We start from the raw sequence: 21,604 nt of genomic DNA, 5'->3' as shown, positions 1-21,604 counted from the left end.
CGTCTCTTCTTAAATTATGAACTCCTTGTCAGCACTTAACAGTGTGCCAGAAACACAGTAGGAACTTAATATATTAATGCTTGTTAACTTCATTTAATTTATTTGTATATGCACTGTGGAGGACACAAAGACAAGGAAGGCATTATCCTAGCTCTTATGGATGTTAAAAACTTTTAAGGCTTATAACACAAGTACATCTGAACATTACCAGATGGATTGTGCTGTGTCATTAGAACACTTAGACAAGGTGCCTTGGGGGTTTAAATATAGGAAAGATCACAGCCAGTCAAGGTGTGTTACGATTAAAAAATAAAGGCTGCTATTTCAAATTTCAATTAACAGGTGATCATTTTGGGAAACCAGTCTGTTCGTTAATTTTAATACTTGTGCTTATAGTTTGCTTTATATATACTTGTTTGTATTCCAGTATTGATTAGAACAATTAGAATTGGAGAGGAGAGCTATGGAAGAAGTTATAATACAACAACATATTTTAAAATCTTACATAATTTAGTTAGCTGTGTAGTGTTAGCAAATTATGTGTTTTTAAAGCACATTTTAAAGTAGTAGTTTTGTATGCCAAATTCTTGTGAAAAGTGATCTACAGTCAATGGCATGGTATCATTTAACATTGTCTAGAATTAAAATAAGGTACAAGTGAGAAGACAACAGTCTAGAATTAAGAGTATTTAATTAGTGAGCACTTCTCAGAAATCTTGAAGGATATGTTTCAAATAACTTGTAGATAAACCATGCATTAATTACATTAGAGAAGCTCTTGCTTTTGTAACCATGCTATTTGATATACTTTGGTAAATTCTTGGTTTTGGTTTCTTAAACCAATAATATTTAAACTTTGAGGGTGGGGAACGCTTTTTCATTTTGTCTCTTTGTCCCCAGTGACTACAGACACAATGTCATGCACATGTAGGAAAACCTTATTGAGTTAAAACATTTATTAATAAACATTCTTATTATATCTTAATTACTTCAAATTATTTTAATTTAACCAAAAATTTAGTTTGACCTTTAGTTAGAGGGAATTAATTATGTATGATGCTGTTGGTTATTTTGGGTGGGAGGGTGTTTTTCTTTTCTGCCTCAATATTTGGATCTGATTTCAGGAAGCAAAAATGATTCCCTGTAGTCTAAAAAAAAAAAAAGTTAAACCCTTCTGTCTTAGAATGGACACTAAATTGAGCCATTGCCTAGTTTTTATTTTTAGGCAAACAGGGTTAAGCGACTTCTCCAGGGTCATTAGTTAGTCTTAAAGTTATTTTTTGGGATCTTAATAGTATTCCATTAGGTATGTGGGGTTTGGTTGTGGGTTTTTTTTAAAAGGTTTTTGCTATTAAAAACAAAAAAAGGCACAAGTTATTTTTGTATAAGTAGCTCCTTTTTTCCTTTTAATTTTTGTTATGATCAGGAAATTATGTTCTATCCATTTTTTAGGAAAATGAATATTTTAAGCATTTTAGGGGAGATGAGTTGAATGATATGTAATTATAATATCAACGATTGTGGACTGTGTACCACTCACAGAAGAAAAATTGAGTCTTATAAATGGTTGTTTCTGGAATTAGTGGCTAAATGGCTTTTAAAAAATATTGCATGAGAAATATTTCCCTTCTACATCTGATACTACCAGAACTAGGGATCAAGAAGGCTGTTTCCAGATTCCCATATTGCTTTTTTTTGGGGTGGGGGTTGTTGGTGAGAGTTAGTCATTAGTTATAACATTTTGATTCTGAAATTTGATAATTTCCTCCATTGACTTTGTTGCCTAGAAAAAGATTGTATTTGGTCATCTCTCAAATATTGTAATAGCATATCTCTGTATCCTTCTATATGAATCTGTCCTGGCTAGTTGAGTTTTCTATTAATTGAGGATTAGCCATTTAATTGTTATTATTTTGGACTTTACTTTTGGTGATCGAAGTTACTTGAACTTAAATGCTTCCTTAATTTCTTAAAAAAAGACTATCAAACATAACCTAATATTTCTTGATGGGACATGGCTATTATAAACATCAATTATTTTTATATAATTATAATGCAGCTGCTGGGGTTCCAGGCTAAGGGGAGTCTGGCCCTAATAGATATGAAAGAGCATTCTTTACTCTTTTGTCTATCCTGAGTTAACACTAACTTAAGTACCTCATTAGTTTGTGAAGACAGGATTAACTCTCCTTTGTCCACCTTTTGATTGAATCAACACAAGCTTGAACTAGGTGGAGGAGCTCACAAACCATTTAGTGAGTTCACACCCTCAGAAACTCAATCAGGCAGGATGAGTATTTACCTTTCCAGAATTTGAATTTTAGAAAATTAACACTCTTAGATGTAAACTTAAGCTTCTGAAGGTGAGAACTTAAGCTTCCAAAGGTGAGAAGTCCTTCCACACAGGCACTGCCCCCTTGGGCACTGCTAGACAATTTGGAAACTGAGATTGGCCTCTGTGAAGAGGGGAAGGGACAAGGAGCCACCATAAAAGCCACAAAATCCTTTGGCTTGGGGCGGATTGTTTTTGAGAAGATAGTCTGAAGAGAGTGGCTTCTGGAGACTGAGGCTTGGATCTCTGGAGATTGAGGCTTGGATCTTGGCTTCAACTTAGACTCTGACTTCTGGACTACTTAACTGGGTGAGTGAAAAGGGCTGACTCCTTTCCTAGTTTCTGGAGAGACTAACTTCCATCTTGGAGGAGGCCATGGTGGTTACTCACCACCAGCCCTCCTGGATGACTAGTACAGATATTTTCTCTAACCTCTTTCATATTTATTTACTTTATTATTTCCCCTCTATTTTGTAAATAAATTTCTAATTTGAGATATAATAAATATTGGCGACCACATAATTTCATAAAATTATTGTCCAACTTTTTATTTCCACCTTTACATAGTGGACCATCAACTTGTTTCTTTGAGAAAGACCCCGTCATTAACTTGTTTGGTTGAAACATGTATAATATACAAATTTCTCTTTGAGTTTGACTTTTGTGTATTGAGAGCCAGGCCTAGCAATGAGAGTTGCTCTCTCTGGGTTCAAATGTCTTCATCAGATGCTTACCAGCTGTGTGACTGTAGGCACCTTTGCTTGAAGTTATTATTTCAATTAGTTTTTTTGCTGAATTCTATAGTATACCATTTTAGTTGATTATCTAAGTATTATCTATAATCTGTAGGAAATGAGCAGTTTAATTTCCTCATTGCCTATTTTAATTCAGTTTCTTTTTTTACTTATTGGTATAACTAGCATTTCTAGCACAATATTAATAATAGTGATGTTAATGAGTATCTTTGCTTCTTTTATTCGGAAGGCTTGTAGCCTATCCCCATTACCTCACTGATGGTTTTAGATAAATAACTATCATTTTTAGGAAAGGCCCTTTTATTCCTTTGCTTTCTAATGTTTTTAATAAGATTGGTATTCTGTTAAAGACCATTTCTATGTCTATTGAGATATTCATGTGATTTCTGTTAGATTTGTTATTGATATGATGCAGTATGGTGATAGTTTTCTCAATATCAAACCAGCCCTGCATTCCTGGTATAAATCCCACCTGGTCATAGTGAATGATCCATGTGATATATTGCTCTAGTCTCCTTGCTAGTATTTTATGAAAAAATTTTGCCTCTATCTCCATTAAAAAATGATATATAATTTTCTTCCTCTGTTTTTCCTCTTCCTGTCTTAGGTATCAGTACCATATTTTTTTCCTTCCCTTTTTTATTTAGAATATTTTCCCACGGTTACATGATTCTTGATTTCCTCCTCCCCCCTGCTCCTTCATCCCCACTCCTGAAGCTGACAAGCACTTGCACTGGGTTATACATGTATCATTGTTCAGAACTTATTTCCATGTTATTCATATTTGCAGTACAGTGATCTTTTAACATCAAAACCCTAAACATATCCCTGCCCTACTATGTGATGGATCATATGTTTTTCTTCTGCATTTCTGTTTCCATAGTTCTTTCTCTGGCTGTGGATGACGTTCTTTCTCATAAGTTCCTCTGGATTGTCCTGGGTCATTGCATTGCTGCTAGTAGAAAAGTCTATTACATTCGATTGTGTCATAATGTATCTGTCTCTGTCAGCACCATATTTGTATCTTAAGAGGAGTTTGATGGGACTCCTTCTTTGCCTTTTCCCAATACTAGTTTCTATAGTGTTTGTATTAATTGTTCTTTAAATGTTTGATAGAATTCACCTGTGAATCACCTGGCCCTGGGGATTTTTTCCTTAGGGAGTTGGTTGATAGTTTTTAAAATTTATTATTCTGAGATGGGATTATCTAAGTATTCTTTTTCCTCTTTTGTTAATCTGGGCAATTTATATTTTTGTAAATATTTATTTTGCTTAGTTTGTCAGATTTGTTGGCATATAATTGGGCAAAATAGCTCCTAATTTTTGCTTTAATTTCTTCTTCATTAGTGGTAAATTCACCCTTTTCATTTTTGATATTGGTAATTTGATTTTCTTTTCTTTTTTTAAATCAAATTAATCAATGCTCTCTTTTTCACAGAAAAATGTTATTAATTTCTCCTTTTATTTTTCAGGATTTCCAATTTCATGTTTAATTTTTTTCCCAATTTGGTTTTTAGTTGTGGATTTTTAATTTGTTACTACTCCAGTTTTTTTTAGTTGCCTGCCCAATTCATTGATATGCTTTTTCTGTATTTTATTGCTGTAAGCATTTAGAGAGAGAAATTTTCTCTGAATGAAGTACTGCTTTGGCTTCTCATAAATTTTGATATGTTGTCTCATTGTTGCTCTTTATTTTAACTTACTTTATTTTTTAATAGAATTTATTTCCAGACCTCTTAGCCCTCCCTTCCCCTCCTTGCACCAAAGAAGGCATCATCTGGCAAACAGATATGTATAAATATATTGTCTTTCATGTTTCTACTTCTAAGTTCATTCTCTGGAAACAAACATTCACAAGTTATTCTTCAAATATTAAATCTGTAGCTGTATATAAAGTTCTTTTTGTTCTACTTGGTTCATTCTTCATTATCCTGTAGTTCTTCTCAACTTTAAAAAAATTACTCTGCTCATAATTTCTTATGATGCAGGAGTATTCTATCACAATCATATACCACAATTTGTTGACCTATTCCCCAATTGATGGACATCTCCCCAATTTCCAGTTTTTTGCCACCACAAAGAGAGCTGCTATAAACATTTTGGGACTGATAGGTTCTTTTCCTTTTTCCTGATCTCCTTGAGAAATTGTTGGTACAGTTTTATTTTAGTTGTCTGGGTGTAATTCCAAATTGCTCAAAAGACACAAACTTTGCATACATTCTCTTTGACTTATAACCTTACTAGATCTTGTACCCCAATGAAATTAAGGAAAAAATGGAAAAAGAGCAAGAGTATTTATTGCAGCTCTTTTTGTGGTAGCAAAAAAAATTGGAAATTAAGATGTTCATCAGTTGGGGAATGGCTGAACAAGTTATGGTATATGGTAGTTGTGGAATATTATAGTGTTATAAGTAATGACAAGAAGGATGATTTCAGAAAAATCAGGGAAAAGCAATGAACTGATGCAAAGGGAAGTGAGCAGAACCAGAAGAATATTGTGCAGCAATATTTCTTGTTGAACAGCTGTGAATGACCTAGTTATCTTAGCAATGCCAGTGATCCAAGACAATCCCAGAGACTCATAATGAAAAATATCATCTGCCATTAGAGAAAAACTGATGGAGTTTATATGCAGACTGAAACATGATACATTTAATTTTCTTTTTTTTTCTCATATGAGATCTCTTTACAAAATAACTACTACTAAAAATGTTTTACATAGTTATACATGTAAAATCTCTACCAGATTGCTTACATTCTGAGGGAGGGAGGGATGGGAGAGAGAGTGAGAAGCAGGGAAAGAATTTGGAACTCAAATTTTAAAAATTAATTTCTAAAAGTTATTTTATATGTAATGTTTTACATGTAATTTTATATATAATGGGGGGAAATAAAATATTTTTTTAAAACCCCAAAATGGTTGTTCACAGTTCCACCAACAATGTATTAGCATCTCTACTTTGCCATATCTGCCTCCAATATTTATATTTGTCATTTTAGCCAGTCTGATGATGAATGTGAGAGGATACCTAAGAATTGTTTTGGTTTGAACTCCCCTAATAAGTAATTATTTAGAGCATTTTTTAATGTACCTAGATATGATCTTATTACCTGACTTCATCTAAAACTTTTTATTTGGCCTGCTGACATCAGAGGTGTGTTGTGAGGATCAAATGAGATATAAGAATATATTTTATGTTATGAGGACATACTGTAAATTTTGAGGTAATTTTTTGCAGATTAAAAATGGGATTATATTAAATTTAATGCATCTTACCGCAAAGTTTGAGACATATCTTTTGTGACTTTTCAAATGCTTTGATATATTTATATGGTGTATAAGATGTTTTTGTTTGAAGTTTTCTTGGGCTGCAGGTTGTATAAAGCAAAAGTAGCAAAAAAAAGCAAGTGGACCACAAACGATGTTTGTTCTGCTTAAATAGTCATAGAATTAATAACAGGCTCAAGTGTATAATTTTTTAAAATTTGAAATGAGTAACCAACAGTCAACAGTAACTAGAGACAAATGTTTCATTAATTGTTTTTTTGGAACAACAGATTGTTGAATTATATTCATTTTAATTTATAAGTAGAACTTTACACAGTTAATATTATTTTCATACTTCAATGAATATTCTAAGAATTTGAAACATTTAAACCATCAAATCTTAATATAATAATGATTTTTAAAAATCCATTTTTTTTCAGTATCAATTTTTTTAAACCCTTATTTTTCGTCTGCCATAAGGCAGAAGAGTCGTAATGGCTAGGCAATGGGAGTTAAGTGATTTACCTGGGGTCACACAACTAGGGAGTGTCTGAGGCCAGATTTGAACCTAGGACTTCTCATCTCTAGGCCTGACTTTCAATCCACTGAGCCACCTAGCTGCCCCCAGTATCAAACTTTTTAAAAAAGCAATTTATATGTGTAATTGCTGTTTAAGAGGTAGTCAATGAACTGATAGAAAAGTAATGTTGTTTACTAACGGTCGGTTGACTGATAGGATGTGTTAGATGAGGTCAGATATTCTTTGAAAAGGCTTTTCATTAAGTGATTTTTTAATAAAGCTCAACTTTAATGCTAGACAACTCTTCTTGGAAAAGGGTTAATTTAATCAATTTATTTTCGCTAGTTTTTTTGAAAGAAGTTACTGAATTCAAACAGAGGAATCTATTGAACTCCAGAAAGCAAAGGAACAGATGGATCCTTGACTTTGTAATCCCAGTAGTTGGTGCATGCCAAAATCAGAGACATCTAATTTTGTAGAAACAAGTACCTTTTAGATAGCACAAACTTCTATAATTGTCAAAGGGAAGCCATAGAAAATTACAAAATTTTGCTATTTTCCTTAGGAGATTAAACCCTGGAATCCAAGCATGTAGAATGTCCATTCATAGAGGGTTTTAAAAAATGCATTATAAACAATTAGACATCTTGTGTTTAGCAAAGAGCCAGGTTCAGGCAACTACTTATTTTCCACATTCATCTAGACTACTGATGTATTTGTATTCCCTTCATTTTTTTTACAAATTGGTATTTAAAAATTTGAGTGGTTCAAATAATTTATTTCGTCATCCAGAGTGAGTTAATTTACTTATACAGATGTGAAAATAATATCCCTACATAAGCATTACTTGAGACACTTGTTTGTGGTGGTTAGGTCTATGAATTCAGTTGTAATTTGTCTGGTTTTCTACTGCTATTTTCTTTTATTATAGAAATGACCTCACTTGGAGCTTAGGCTATTTGAAACTACCAAAACTTTTTCATTAATTCTTCCTATTATATAGTCTCTATGATAAACTTAAGCAAAAAATTCCACTGAAGATATTTGAAACTTATGTATTAAGGTCTTTTTGCATGAATAGGTGAATAAATTCTACAAAGAACTTGTTAAGACCATTTAGTTTAAGATAACATATATTTTAATGTTGTTTTAATGCAAAGGATGGTAGGCAAAAAATGTTATGGAAAATACGGCTCAAGATTCAGAAACAGAAAAGACAAATGGATTATATATTATACAGAAACTTTTTCCATGCATGAATAAATGTTATAAATACTTCAAGTAGAGAATCAGGAATTACAGGACATGATAAACAGTAAATAATATCACAGAGAGTGAAATTATACTTTAATGGACAGGAAATAACTGGCTACCAGTATGGGAGTAATTTCAGAATTAGCTATCCATGCAGTCAGATTTTGGAACAAAGACAAAAATCAATACCAAATTAGAAAATTTGGAGTGCAGTTAAACTAGTTCTAGCAACCTCTTTAAAAAGCTTAATTGATGTCAGAGCCAAGGTGGTGGCTTAATAGCAAGGAAAGCTGAGAATCCTTCCAAAGGAATCTTTAAAAAGTGCCTCAAAACAATAGGATTCAAAAACCAACAGCAAGACAGAGAGAGGGAACTTTCCTATTGAATAAAATTTGAAAGGCGGGCAGAGAGAGTTGATTTTCATGGGATAAGGAGGAATTAGAAGTAAAATCACACACAGATGTGTGCTGGCTGACTACTCCCCAATTATTGTACCAGGTTCTGAGCCTGGGCATAGGCCAATTTTGGGATCCCAGTACACTGCCTACACCAAAAACAGAGCATCCCACACCCACTCCTTAAAGTCTTACGCCCTGACACCAGCCCATAGTGAGGCCCAGCAGTGCTTCACCCTTTCAAGGCTGCCCTGTGGTGAAGCCCTTAGCATGTAATATTAGGATTGTAAAATATATTATTATGATGGAGACTGGCTAAATAACTTTGGTTTGTGTCCACAAAGTTTCCCAGTTCTCCTTGAAAGAATGTCCAAGAGTGAACCTTCCTACACCTGGGATCGGTCCACAAAATGCCTTGGAGATTATTATGTATATATAAAATCTATTTATTTTTAATATAACATTAACTATAAGGATTAATATAACCAGGATGTCTTAACTCGTAAGGGAACTAGATTTTCCGCCCACTTTCCTTTCATCACAAGACAAAATTCTTCTGCCTTGGGATTTCTCCCAAGCTATTTTATAAAACTCCTTATCAATAATTAAAACTCCAATATCTGGCTCAACTAACTAAATCCAAGTAAGCAAAGAGTGAGCCAAAATGTCAGAAGCTCACTGAGCAGAGTGTGGCTCTGAGGTGAGACTCAGAGTCCAAGCAATCAAGATCTCCTATGATTTCTTCTTCAAACCAAATGTTGTCACAAACAGCAGATAGAAAACTGGTTTCCTTCCTGGTGTTTCCCAAAGTGGACAAATTGGAAACTACCAAGATAGTTTAAGGTTTCTCGTCTCAAAACCAAGGCTATGGTCAGAGAGAGGGAAGAAGCTGGCTACACACACACACAGCAGTCAGGGATTAACTGTCACTGTTTCACTCACATCTTCCCCTTCTCCTTTCATTCTAAGCCTTGCACAGAATTCTCTGTGTGAGCCTGTCTGTAGACCTTGAGACAAACATTTCAATTCATCAAACTTATAAAACTTACCTTATCAAACTATATCTTTTATAATCTCATTTTTCTAAGTCCCAGGGCAAAGTAGTGCAGAGTGCCAAGTTCTGCAAGCCATCAGTGGAGCTTTGAGAACTCCTAATCCTTAGGCCAACAAACAAACAAACAAATAAATAAAGGTTAAGAAAGGGAGCAAACCCCTAACCACAGAAAATTTCTATGGAAATAAAGAGCAAGACACAGTCAATATAGGATGCTGAGATCCAAGCAACCATATGCAAAACTTCAAAGAAAAGTGGGAATTGGTCTCAAGTGCTAGAAGAACTGAAAAAGGAATTCAAAAATCAAATTATATAGGTGGAAGAAAAATGGGAAAAAATGAAACTAAGGCCAAAAGAAAATAACAGCTTAAAAAGCAGAATTAGTCAACTGGGAAAGAGGCACAAAAATCCAATAAAGAAAAGAGCTTCTTAAAAACCAGAATCGACCAATTAGAAAAAAGATAAAAAGGCCATGGAAGAAATTCATTCTTTAAAAATTAGAATTGGGTGAGTGGATGCTAATGACTTCATTTAGAAATCAAGAAACAATAAAACAAAATCAAAAGAATGAAAAAGAAAAAGCTTAATCGTGGAAAATGGGAATCAACATGATCTATCACCATTTTCTGTATAATAAAATTTAAGCATTGTAAACTAATTCATTACATGAGGATGTCAAAAGATCCTAGAAATTGCCCCAGCCAGCAAATACTTGATTAACTTGCCAAGGCAAGAACTCTAGCTTCTAAGAGCTAACATAATTTAGAGTGTAAGACTCATTTGCAAAATCCTTGGAAGGATGAGGAAGATAATGAGAGGTTGGAACTGTTATTTCATGTTTAGGAAACTACTCATGTAGAAATTTGTTGTACTGATGCAAATGTGTAGCTTATTTATAACTTGGTATCTAAGAAAGTTGCCTGAGCTACTCAGAGGATTTGAAGCCCAGGTCTTTCTTACTTATAACTGCCACTTCAGTATCATCATTGAGTCATAAAATAGTGAGAAGGTAGGGGATGGTGAAAAAGAGAAATAATAGATTTCTCTGTGCATTTGCATTATTTCTTCCCATTGCTGATTATTAAGATTGTCTGTTCTGACTAGATATTGATTAGGCCTCCTTATTGGTTAATTCTAGGCTTGTGAAGGAAGATACAGTGAAGGAGGTTAACTTCATGGAATATGCTTCTCCAATTTCTTAAGTTACAGTAGAGACAACACTCATTTTATGAATGATACATTCACATTAATCTAAATTGGTTAAGTAGCTCATGTGAGCTAGTTAATAGCAAAGTATATAATCCAAACTGAATCTTCTGACTCCTAACCCTGCTCTTTTCCACTGCACTCATCATGTCTCTAAAACCAGCCAACTTCTTCCACCATAACTTTTATGTTAAAAGGGAAATGGAATGTACCTGGAGGGGAGAGGACAGCTTAGAGCAGGTGTGTCAAACTAGAATTGAAACCACAAACAGACATGTATTTTAGTCTGGTATAGACCACTTGTCTGACCGGTTTGTCACTTTTTGTGGAGGGTAATGACAAAAGTGCTAAAGTTGGAATTCTGGAGACTAATCCTGTCACTTAACTATAAAAGGAGGAGGCTGGATGATTTGACCACTCAGATCCGTTCTGGTCCAATGTCTATGAGCCTCATGGTTCTTCTTACACTGCCCTTTAAAGAAAGATCTTAAGAAGGTATGAGGTGAAAAGGAATATGATTTTTTTAAAAAACCCTTACCTTCCATCTTGGAGTCAATACTGTGTATTGGCTCCAAGGCAGAAGAGTGGTAAGGGCTAGGCAATAGGGGCCAAGTGACTTGCTCAGGGTCACACAGCTAGGAAGTGTCTGAGGCCAGATTTGAACCCAGGACCTCCCATCTGTAGGCCTGGCTCTCAATCCACTGAGCCACCCAGCTGCCCCCTGGAATATAATTTTTAAGAAACAATTCTCATTAATGAATGGACTAGTAACCCACTTAACTCCCTTTTATTTAACCTTGAATTATTGTAGCCTTCTTTTACAAAGTAGAAACCACTTGGAGGAGCTAACCCCTTCTTTGCTCACAATTACACTGAGACAAATCTGTCATAATACATACGATACCTTAATCATTGACTCTGGATATATGTAACCCTAAAATGACTAGTGTGACCTTGTGGAGTAAATGTCCATAGAGTTAGTAATACTATTAAGATAAATTTGTGAATGGCAACTGGTGCTTACAGGAGTGGTAACATTGTGCTGAGAATACAAAAAGAAAATGAAAACAGTCCTGGCTCCCAAGGAATATTTATTCATTTAGGGAAATACTTGTAAATGTATACATAAATACAAAATAAGATAATTTGGAATGGCAGCAGTATCTGAAGGAATCAGAAAAAACTGCATATAGGAAGTATTCTTTTATCTGAACTTTGAAAGTAGCTCAACTCCAAGAGATGTAGATTAAGAAGAGCTGAGCAAGGTGTAGGGTGGTATGCCAGAGTAGGGAAGTGGAATGTCCTGTGAGAGGAATCATGTGAAGGTTAGTTTGGCCAGACTATAGAGTATGGTTAAGAGAGTCATGCCTGCAAATGTAGAGATTGGAGCCAAATTATGAGATGTTATAAGTGCCAAATTGAGGAATTTGACTGGATATATGACATAGATAATAAATCACTTTGGTAGCCATGTGGAGAACAGATTAAAGTTGTAGACTTTAGAAGGGAAATGAATTAGGTTATTGCTTCAAGTCAGGTGAGGAGTGATTCTAAACTAGTGTGTCTATAATGATTGCAGAGAAGGTGGACAGACTTAAGAATTGTCCTGGAGAAGTACAATTAACAAGACTTATAAGACAACTGATTGAATATAGTAAATGAGGAGAAAATGTGAGGAGTCTCTTGAGTTGGAGAATCTGGGTAACTAGAAAGATGGTGGTGGTGGGTGCCATCTGCAGAAACAGAGAAATTTCATTGAGAGGTGGTGGTGGTGGTGGTAGGAAAAGTTGAGTTTGAAATGCCCATCAGACAGCCAATTTAAAGTGATAAACTATACTTTAGTTATATAAGACTAGAACTCAGAGAGACCACCAGAATGGATGTGTAGATTTGGAAGTCATCTATCTGCTTATGGCTGATATAATTAAATTACAGTTCAAGATTATGGTAATACTATAGTTTAGATACATTTTAAGTTTAGCCTCTAAAAGCTTATTTGACTCAGAACTGAAATACCATATATTTATATATAGCAGCTACTATGATAGGAAAATGTGTTATTCCAAAAAAAAATTAACATGTAATTTAGCAATTTATAAAGTATATATAAATTGATGAAAATATGCCAGAATCTTTAATGACCTTCAAACCTGATACTTTATTGACTTCGTGATCCTGGGTGAATCACTTTACCTCTCAAGAGTATCAGTCTTCTCATTTGTGATATGAGCATAATATTTCCATAATGTATCATACTGGGTCTTTATTGTTTGTTGCATAGTGGATTTAGAACTGTCATTGTTCTTTGAGAACAAAATAAGGTTGTGTGAAATATTTTGCAGATGTAAAGATGCTTTCTAATTGTCTGTTATTAGGATTCTGAAAGAGAAGAAAAGAAATAAGCATTTCAGTATTTATTTGCTAGGGGCTAGGGATACAGAAACAAAAATAAAGTCTCCGATCTTAGCTTAGTTTTTTTGGGAGACACTACATAAATAATACACACACAAAATGTACTTAAGTACTCACTATGCAGAATAAATTAAAAGTAAATTTTTGGAGGGAAGGCACTAGTAGCTTAGAGGGAGAGTCAAGAAAGTTTTCATGTTGAAAGTAGAACTTAAGCAAGGTTTTGAAGGATTCCACTGGAGCTCATGTAAGATGTAAAAGTAAGGTGGGACCATTCATTCACTTAGATAAGATTAAAAAAATATATACATATATATTTTTTCTCGATGATAGGGGAGGAAAGGGAGGAAATGTACTAAAAATAATAAAATGAGTTGGAAAAAATTATTTCTACATATAATTTTAAAAGGTGTGTGTGTGTGTGTGTGTGTGTGTGTGTGTGTGTGTGTGTGTGTGTGTGTGTGAGAGAGAGAGAGAGAGAGAGAGAGAGAGAGAGAGAGAGAGAGAGAGAGAGAGAGAGAGAGAAGTGAGGCGGGAGTACATTCCAGATATTTGAGATATTCAGTGCAAAGACAAAGATGATTAGAGATAGACTTGCGTGTTCTGTGCAAGAAACAACAAGCAGGTCAGTTTGCCTGACCCATAGAATATGGGAAAGAGAACAATGTATAATAAGTCTGAAAAAATATATTGGGGCCAGGTTGTTAAAGACTTCAAAAGCTAAACATAACATTTTATCCTAGAGAAAGTAAGGGAATGATTGAATTGAATAGAGGAGATAGGTAGTCAGTCAGACCTGCACTTTAGGAAAGACCACATTATTATTATTATTTATTATTATCATCATCATCATCATCATTAAATATTCATATTAAACTTGTAGTTTTATTCAGTTCAATTCAATTCAAAGTAGTATCAATTCAATTATTGATTTTGACAAATGTATCAGGGAGAAAACTACAAGGAGAGTGAGTCAGCCCATGGGTGCCAAGGGCTCTCTTGGATGCCTGAAGAGGGGAGTAGAGCACCTTCTCCCACATAAGAGATTTGGGAAAGGACACAGGCAGATGGTCCAGGGGGGAAAGGGGTGGTCCCCTATTGGAGGAGGGAGTGGTGCTAGGTCAGGTATAGGGAACCAGGGGGCCAGACAGGATAGGTAGGTAAAGGGGACAGGATTTTTGCCAGAATCCACAGCTTTCTGCTTCCAGATTGAACAAATAAAAAGGAAAAAAAACTAAATGTCACAGAGCCCCCCATCCCCTCTACCCCACCAGGACTGTAGCGTGAGGTGGGTAGAGAAGGGGGCAGTTTTACCAAGACGACTCTACCCCCATCTCATCCAAGGGGTTGTGGTGGGGAGACAAGACTAGACTAAAGGGGTGAGGGGGTTGGGAGTTCCCTCAACTGAGAGGAAAAAACCCAACAAAATAAAACATCAAAGAAATAGAGTAGGCAGCCAGCTGAGGTAAGGCCAAAGCCTGACCAGGCTGGGGAGGAAAGGGGAAGACCTCTTCTGGAGTTGATTGTTGTTGTTCCTGTAGCCACCACCACCTGGGGACCAGTTACTTTGCCATGGCCTTGATTACTACAGCAACTTCCTCTGTCATAGCTGCCAGCACAGTTATCAGAATCTCTTCTCCACAATCATACTTCTGCTCAATCTCCTTGTCTTGGTCACCTTCAGGTAAATGCAGGTCTTCCCTCATATCCCCACTCTCCTGGAGCAGTGACAGCTATTCTGAATCCCAATCAACTGGAGATAATTTCTCTTGATATTGGGCACATTCATGTTGTGGATTGAAGGGAAGATATCTTCATATTTCTTCACAGTAAAGATATTAGTACCAACCAAATGAACCTTGTCATGGCCATGCTTTCTAGTTGCAAGGGGGGAAAAGGGTTTTTGGTCAAATATATTAAAAGATGGTCTTCAGAGAATTGAATAGTTATCAATCCTCAATTAAGAATAATCTCAAGTCAAAATTGACTTTTTTTTAGTTTTATAAAAATGCTTTACTTTTTTTTTTTTTAAACCCTTGTACTTCGGTGTATTGTGTCATAGGTGGAAGATTGGTAAGGGTGGGCAATGGGGGTCAAGTGACTTGCCCAGGGTCACACAGCTGGGAAGTGGCTGAGGCCGGGTTTGAACCTAGGACCTCCTGTCTCTAGGCCTGACTCTCACTCCACTGAGCTACCCAGCTGCCCCTGCTTTACTTTTTTTAAAACCATTTATTAATATTCATTTCTAACATGGTTACATGATTCATGCTCCTACTTTCCTCTTCACCCCCCGCACTTCCCCCACCCATGGCCGATGCACATTTCCACTGGTTTTAACATGTGTCATTGATCAAGACCTATTTCCAAATTATTGTTAGTTGCATTGGTGTGGTAGTTTCGAGTCTACATCCCCAATCATGTCCACCTCATCCCATGCTTTCAAGCAGTTGTTTTTCTTCTATGTTTCCTCTCCTGCAGTTCTTCCTCTGAATGTGGGTAGGGTTCTTTTCCATAAGTTCCTCAGAACTGTCCTGTGTCATTGCATTGCTGCTGGTACAGAAGTCCATTACATTCGATTTTACCACAGTATATCAGTCTCTGTGTACAGTGTTGTTCTGGCTCTGCTCCTTTCACTCTGCATCAATTCCTGGAGGTCTTTCCAGTTCACATGGAATCCCTCCAGTTTATTATTCCTTTGAGCACAATAGTATTCCATTACCAGCATATACCACAGTTTGTTCAGCCATTCCCCAATTGAAGGACATACCCTCCTTTTCCAGTTTTTTTACCACCACAAAAAGCACAGCTATAAATATTTTAGTACTAGTCTGTTTATCTATGATTTCTTTGGGGTACAAACCCAACAATGGTATGGCTGGATCAAAGGGCAGGCATTCTTTTATAGCCCTTTGAGCATAGTTCCAAATTGCCATCCAGAATGGGTGGATCAGTTCACAACTCCACCAGCAATGCATCAGTGTCCCAATTTGGCCACATCCCCTCCAGCATTCATTACTCTCCCTTTCTTTCATTTTAGCCAATCTTCTAGGTGTGAGGTGATACCTCAGAGTTGTTTTGATTTGCATTTCTCTATTATTAGAGATTTAGAACACTTCCTCATGTGCTTATTGATACTTTTGACAAAATTGACTTATGGAAGTTTATTTACAGTTGAGAAGAGAGAGGAAATAAGGGAGTAAGAATCTAACACAGTAGGTAAATTATGAGGATCCTCTAATTAATCCAGGTAGATCTAATTAACCCTCAGCCAAGAGTCAGAGGGCCTGAGGCCAGGCTTGCTTCATTCACAGAGTCTATTAAAAATTCCTTGAGAGAAGTTCAGGAAGATTTAGTCTTTAAACTTATCAAGTGGAATTCAAAAGAAGATATTGAAAGTAATCTCACCAAGGTCTCAGGGTTCCAGCCAGCACTCCTCCACAAACCAGAAGAGCTCCTTCACCAGAAGCCCTCTTCACCAGAAGCCCTCTCCAGCAGAAGACCTTCTCCTTTTAAAGGGGTCACTTATGCATCACTTACTGTGCCTTCCTCATAGTTTGTGTGTCCAATCACAATAGACGCTTCTCATATAGCTGCCTATCAGGCAGTCAGTTGATGGTCACCAACCTCCCAGAATTGGAGGTGCTCTCACTTTTGGTGATTTAATTTAAATTTAATTTAAAATTTAAAGTGTAGACTTAATCCAATTATCACATAGTCTTGGAAGTAGACATCTCAATTACTTTATAGGACTGGCCTTTGAGCACCACAAAGTCATTCTTGTGTAAGACAGAGCACTGCATGGGAAATGTTGCTGATGCTCCTGCATCGCCCTTCTCGAAGTCCAGGTCATCTTCCATTTTGAGAGACTTCTATTCCAACAACTGGACCCCAGTCCACCTGCGGCAAGCTCATCCACTCCCACCAAGCCTACTGCTGCCACTAGGAAAAACCACTTTAGCCTCTGTGTGGAAGATGGTTTGGAGAGGAAGAGGAAAACAAGAGGCAGGGGATCCAAATTGGGTATATTACAAGAGGTCAAGGGAGAGATGATGAAGACCTGAAATAGGGTAGTGGATATGAATAGAGAGAAGGGATATGTATATAAAAGTTGTAGTGGAGCTAGAAACAGGTTTTGACAAGTAGTTTGATGTGTTAGATGAGGAAAAATCACTTATAACACCCAGGTTGTGATACTGAATGACCAAAATGACGCACATGCTCTAGACCAGTAATGGGCAACCTTTTGAGCTTGGTGTGTCAAAATTCGCCAAAAAACTGAGCAAAACTCGAGTGGCGTGTCACTTCGAGAAAAAAAAACACACCCTAATTTCACGATATTTATAGTTAAATAACAAAAATGTATAATTGTAATATATAACTATTTAATAAACCAAAATAAATTAATATAGGTAGAATTGTCATCTATAGTGCACAGTGTGTCTAAACTACACTACAGCAAATGTTTCATCTAGCATGCAGACCCATACTTTGCTGCATGTGGCTGCGTGTCATTGCAAATGGCTAGGCGTGACACAGTTGTCATAGGTTTGCCATCACCACTCTAGGCAGAAGTTTGGAAGGAGTCTGGGTTGGGGAAGAAGGGATGAGTTTTGGACATTTGAATTTGAGATCCAACATCCAGTCTGAAATTCTTACTTGACAACTTGAGATAATACAAAACTGGAATTAAGGAGAGTCTAGGGCTGAATTTGGGGATCATTTATAAACATCTCTAAGAAAATCCCATTGGAACTGATGAATTTTCTAAATGAGAATATAAACAGAGAGAAAGGCCTCTAACAACTTTAGGGTATATACCTACATTTAGGAGATATGTAAGATGTGATGAACCAGCAAGGGGAAAGGGAAGAGTGGGCAGACAGGTTGGAGTCAAACAAAGAGAAATATGTATCTGTATATAAACTCTCAGAGGAGAAAGAATACAGGAAGGGAGAGAGTAACTTTAGAGAGAGCATTTTCAGTTGTCAGAGGCCAGACTGCAGAAAGTTTAAGAGGAAGTAAGAAGAGAAGAAGTGGATTCACTGAGAGTAGATGACTTAGAAGTTTGAGGAAGAGAGGGAATTATACAATGTGTGATAGTTGAAGGAGATAGTAGAGTCTAGCAGGTTTTTCCTGAGTTGAGGGCACTCTGATATGTTTTTAGGCAGCTGAGTAGTTAGTAAATTGTCATTGAGATGGGGTCTTTGAGGAGTGAATTATGAGGACAATATACTGGAGAAGATGTAAGATCAAAGAACAAAAATTTACCTTAGCAAGGAAAAAGGCCACCTCATTATCTGAGACTAGGGGAAAGGAGAAGAGAATGGGGCATGATGTCAAGCATTCTGAAATGAAAATGGGGAGGGGGCAGAACTTTAGGTGAACATCTGTATTCTCAGTAATTTACAAGACAAAGTGGGAAGACAGGAGTAGAGATTTGGAAGACAGGGAGAAGAGGTTTGGAACAGCCTTGGATGAGGGTAGAAGATCAATTAAGGATGAGTACAGGGAATGTTTTACTATATAATAAGGGCTTGTTTTGATTTCATGTGGCTTTGTTCTTGAGACACAGGTTGTAGGAGAGGAGGATAGTAGAAAGTGGATGGTACTACTGATCCAAGGTTAAACTTTGGCAAAGCTGATAGAAAAGGAAGGCAAAGGATTACTAATATGACACATTATTCCATTCTAGACCCATGGAAAGAATCAGCTTTTCAAAGACTTGAGATATGAGAGATTTAACTTGATTTTAGGCTTTGTTCTATTTAATTCTAAATGATTTCTGTGGTAGCCTGTTGGTTTTAATGAGTCCATTATGTTTAAGAAGATTCATTATTCATTTGTTTTAATCTTGTCTATTTTTCTTGACCGCATTTGGAGTTTTCTTGGCAAAGATACTACAGTGATTTGACATTTCCTTCTCTAGCTCATTTTACAGAATTGAAACTAGGCAAATGGATTTAAATGACTTGTCCAGTCATATAGCTAGGGGTTAAGGCCACATTTGAACTCAGGAAGAGGAATCTTCCTGATTGCATGCAGGCACTCTATCCACTGTACTGTCTATGAGAGTGTGCTGTGGTAGGATTTTAATGCTTCAAAGATCTTCATATTGGTCCATTATTTTACATATTACTTTAAAGTTTACAAAATACCTTCCTTAAAACAATTCTGGGAAGTAGTAGCATTTACATTTTGCTCATGAAAATGTTAAATCACTTGATAATAGTCACATAATTACCAACTACTGGTGAAGTAATTTAAGCCCATGTCTTCTGCACTGAATCCTGTATTTGTTTCACCTGGTCTTTCACCGGTTGGACAGCAAGCATTTATTAAACACTTGCTCTGTTCCAGGCCTTGTGCTTAGCACTGGCCATAGAAATACAAGCAAAAAGTAGGTGTGAGGTAAAACTGTAGAGTTTTTTTTATTAATTTTATTTTATTTTATTTTTTAATTTTTCTTTTAAACCCTTAACTTCTGTGTATTGACTTATAGGTGGAAGAGTGGTAAGGGTAGGCAATGGGGGTCAAGTGACTTGCCCAGGGTCACACAGCTGGGAAGTGTCTGAGGCCAAATTTGAACCCAGGACCTCCCGTCTCTAGGCCTGGCTCTCAATCCACTGAGCTACCCAGCTGCCCCCTAAAGTTGTTTTTACTTGTTTTGGAAATTTGTTTATTTTAATAGGGCCTTAAATTTTTTTTAATTAAAATTTTTGTTTTCAATTCCAAATTTTTCTCTCCCTCCACCCCTCCTCCCACCCATTGAGAAGGAAAGAAATGTAATACCCATTATATATGAGGTAATTAAAAACATTTCCATATTTGCATATGAAGTAATAAAAAATTCCATATTTGCAGAGGGAAGGGATGCAAAAAGCAAATAAAATAAGTAAGGGGAAAAACATGCTTCAATCAATCTGTACTGAGTTGGAGGTGGATAGCATTTTTCTTCATGAGCTTTTAGAATTGTTCTTGGAAACTTATATTGATCAGAGTAGCTAAATCTTTTATAATTGATTATTGTTACACTCTTTCAGTTACTGTGTACAATGTTCTTCTATTCTTCTATTTCTGCTATTTTATTTCTGCATCAGTTTGTACAAATCTTCTCATGTTTTTCTGAAATCACCCTGTACATCATTTCTTATAGCACAATAGTGTTCCATTACAATCATACCACAATTTACTTAGCCATTCCCCATTTATGGGCCTCCTCTCAGTTTCTATTCTTTTCCATAAAAAGCCTTTGCTTAAGGCTTCTGGAAGTTGAGTTACAATCTGGATATGACCAGAGGATTAAAAAAAAAAGTTTCTCTTAAACATGTGTTCATTTGTGTCAGCCCTGTTAGACTCTTAGTGAATTTTTGTTTTTGCCATTTCCTTCTTCATCTTTTTTTAATAGATAAGGAAACTGAAGCTAAAGATTAAGTAAGATAGAATTCTGTGGTGCTCCCCTCCCCCCCCTTACCCCAGACTGGAGGGGGAAGTGTTCCCATTGGGCTTCTGGGCAGAGGGGCTATTGAAGTTCACATGGAGAGGGGGAAGTGAACAGCTCTACCTCAGTCCCTCTGGCTTTCTAGTAACTAATGACTGCAGGTATGCCCATAGAGAGGTCTCTGCATGCCCTCGGTTGGCCATCACAGACCCTGGGGTAACAGCTAAGAAATGTCTTGGCCAGATTTGAATTTAGGATGATACATCTTCCTGACTTGAAGCCTGACAGTCTATCTATCCACTGTGCTATGGAGCTGCTCAAACCACTTAAGTTTGCCCTTTTGTTGGAAGTGAGTATCATTACCTCCTAGAAAACATATGATCAAAGGGATAAGATCCAGATGTATACTTCAGTTAAACTGTGGAGTACATGAAGGAGGTTATATTATAAAACTCAAAAGTAGGTTAGTGCTTTCTTAGGTTTATAATAATACTATTGTTCAAATTATCTTCCATATGCAAGTGCATGAAGTTGGATAGAAATAAAAATGGAGGTAGGAGTCCTGTGATTATTCAGGCATATACTAGAGTAGTGTTAGCAGGAATAAAGATGAAGGGAACAGATGTGCAAAGTGACTTCATAAACAATGGTTTGTTGTAACTCATAATTTTTCTGTAGTTTCCTGTTGTTTAAAAGTTTATTCTATTGTATCTAACCTCCCAGACTTTCTACAATCTCAATGCTCCCTGCCCCACCCTTTCCCCCCATACATTGAGCCACCTAGCTGCTCCTGCCTTACCTTGTTTGCACATACTTCAGGCAGAGTTTGGTGAACAAACCTTGCATTTTTCTTTCTCTGGATCCCTTGACCCTTCTTTGCTCTTATTGTTCCTTATTCCTAGAATGCCCTTCTTCTTTCACCTGTTTAATATCTTCCTGTTCTTTCTTTCTTTCTTTCTTTCTTTCTTTCTTT

The 21,604-nt window shown here is 36.3% G+C and overlaps 1 protein-coding gene and 1 pseudogene across 3 annotated transcripts in view; one reads left to right on the top strand and one right to left on the bottom strand.

The window, feature by feature from the left end:
* STRN3 (striatin 3) overlaps nucleotides 1–21,604 on the top strand; it is a 110,894-nt gene that overhangs the window by 34,838 nt on the left and 54,452 nt on the right. The window lies entirely within an intron of this gene.
* On the bottom strand, nucleotides 14,046–17,074 carry LOC123237866 (annotated as a pseudogene).

This window comes from Gracilinanus agilis, chromosome 2 (assembly GCF_016433145.1).
Source record: "Gracilinanus agilis isolate LMUSP501 chromosome 2, AgileGrace, whole genome shotgun sequence".
NCBI lineage: Eukaryota > Metazoa > Chordata > Mammalia > Didelphimorphia > Didelphidae > Gracilinanus > Gracilinanus agilis.
This window is presented reverse-complemented; position numbering and strand designations above follow the sequence as displayed.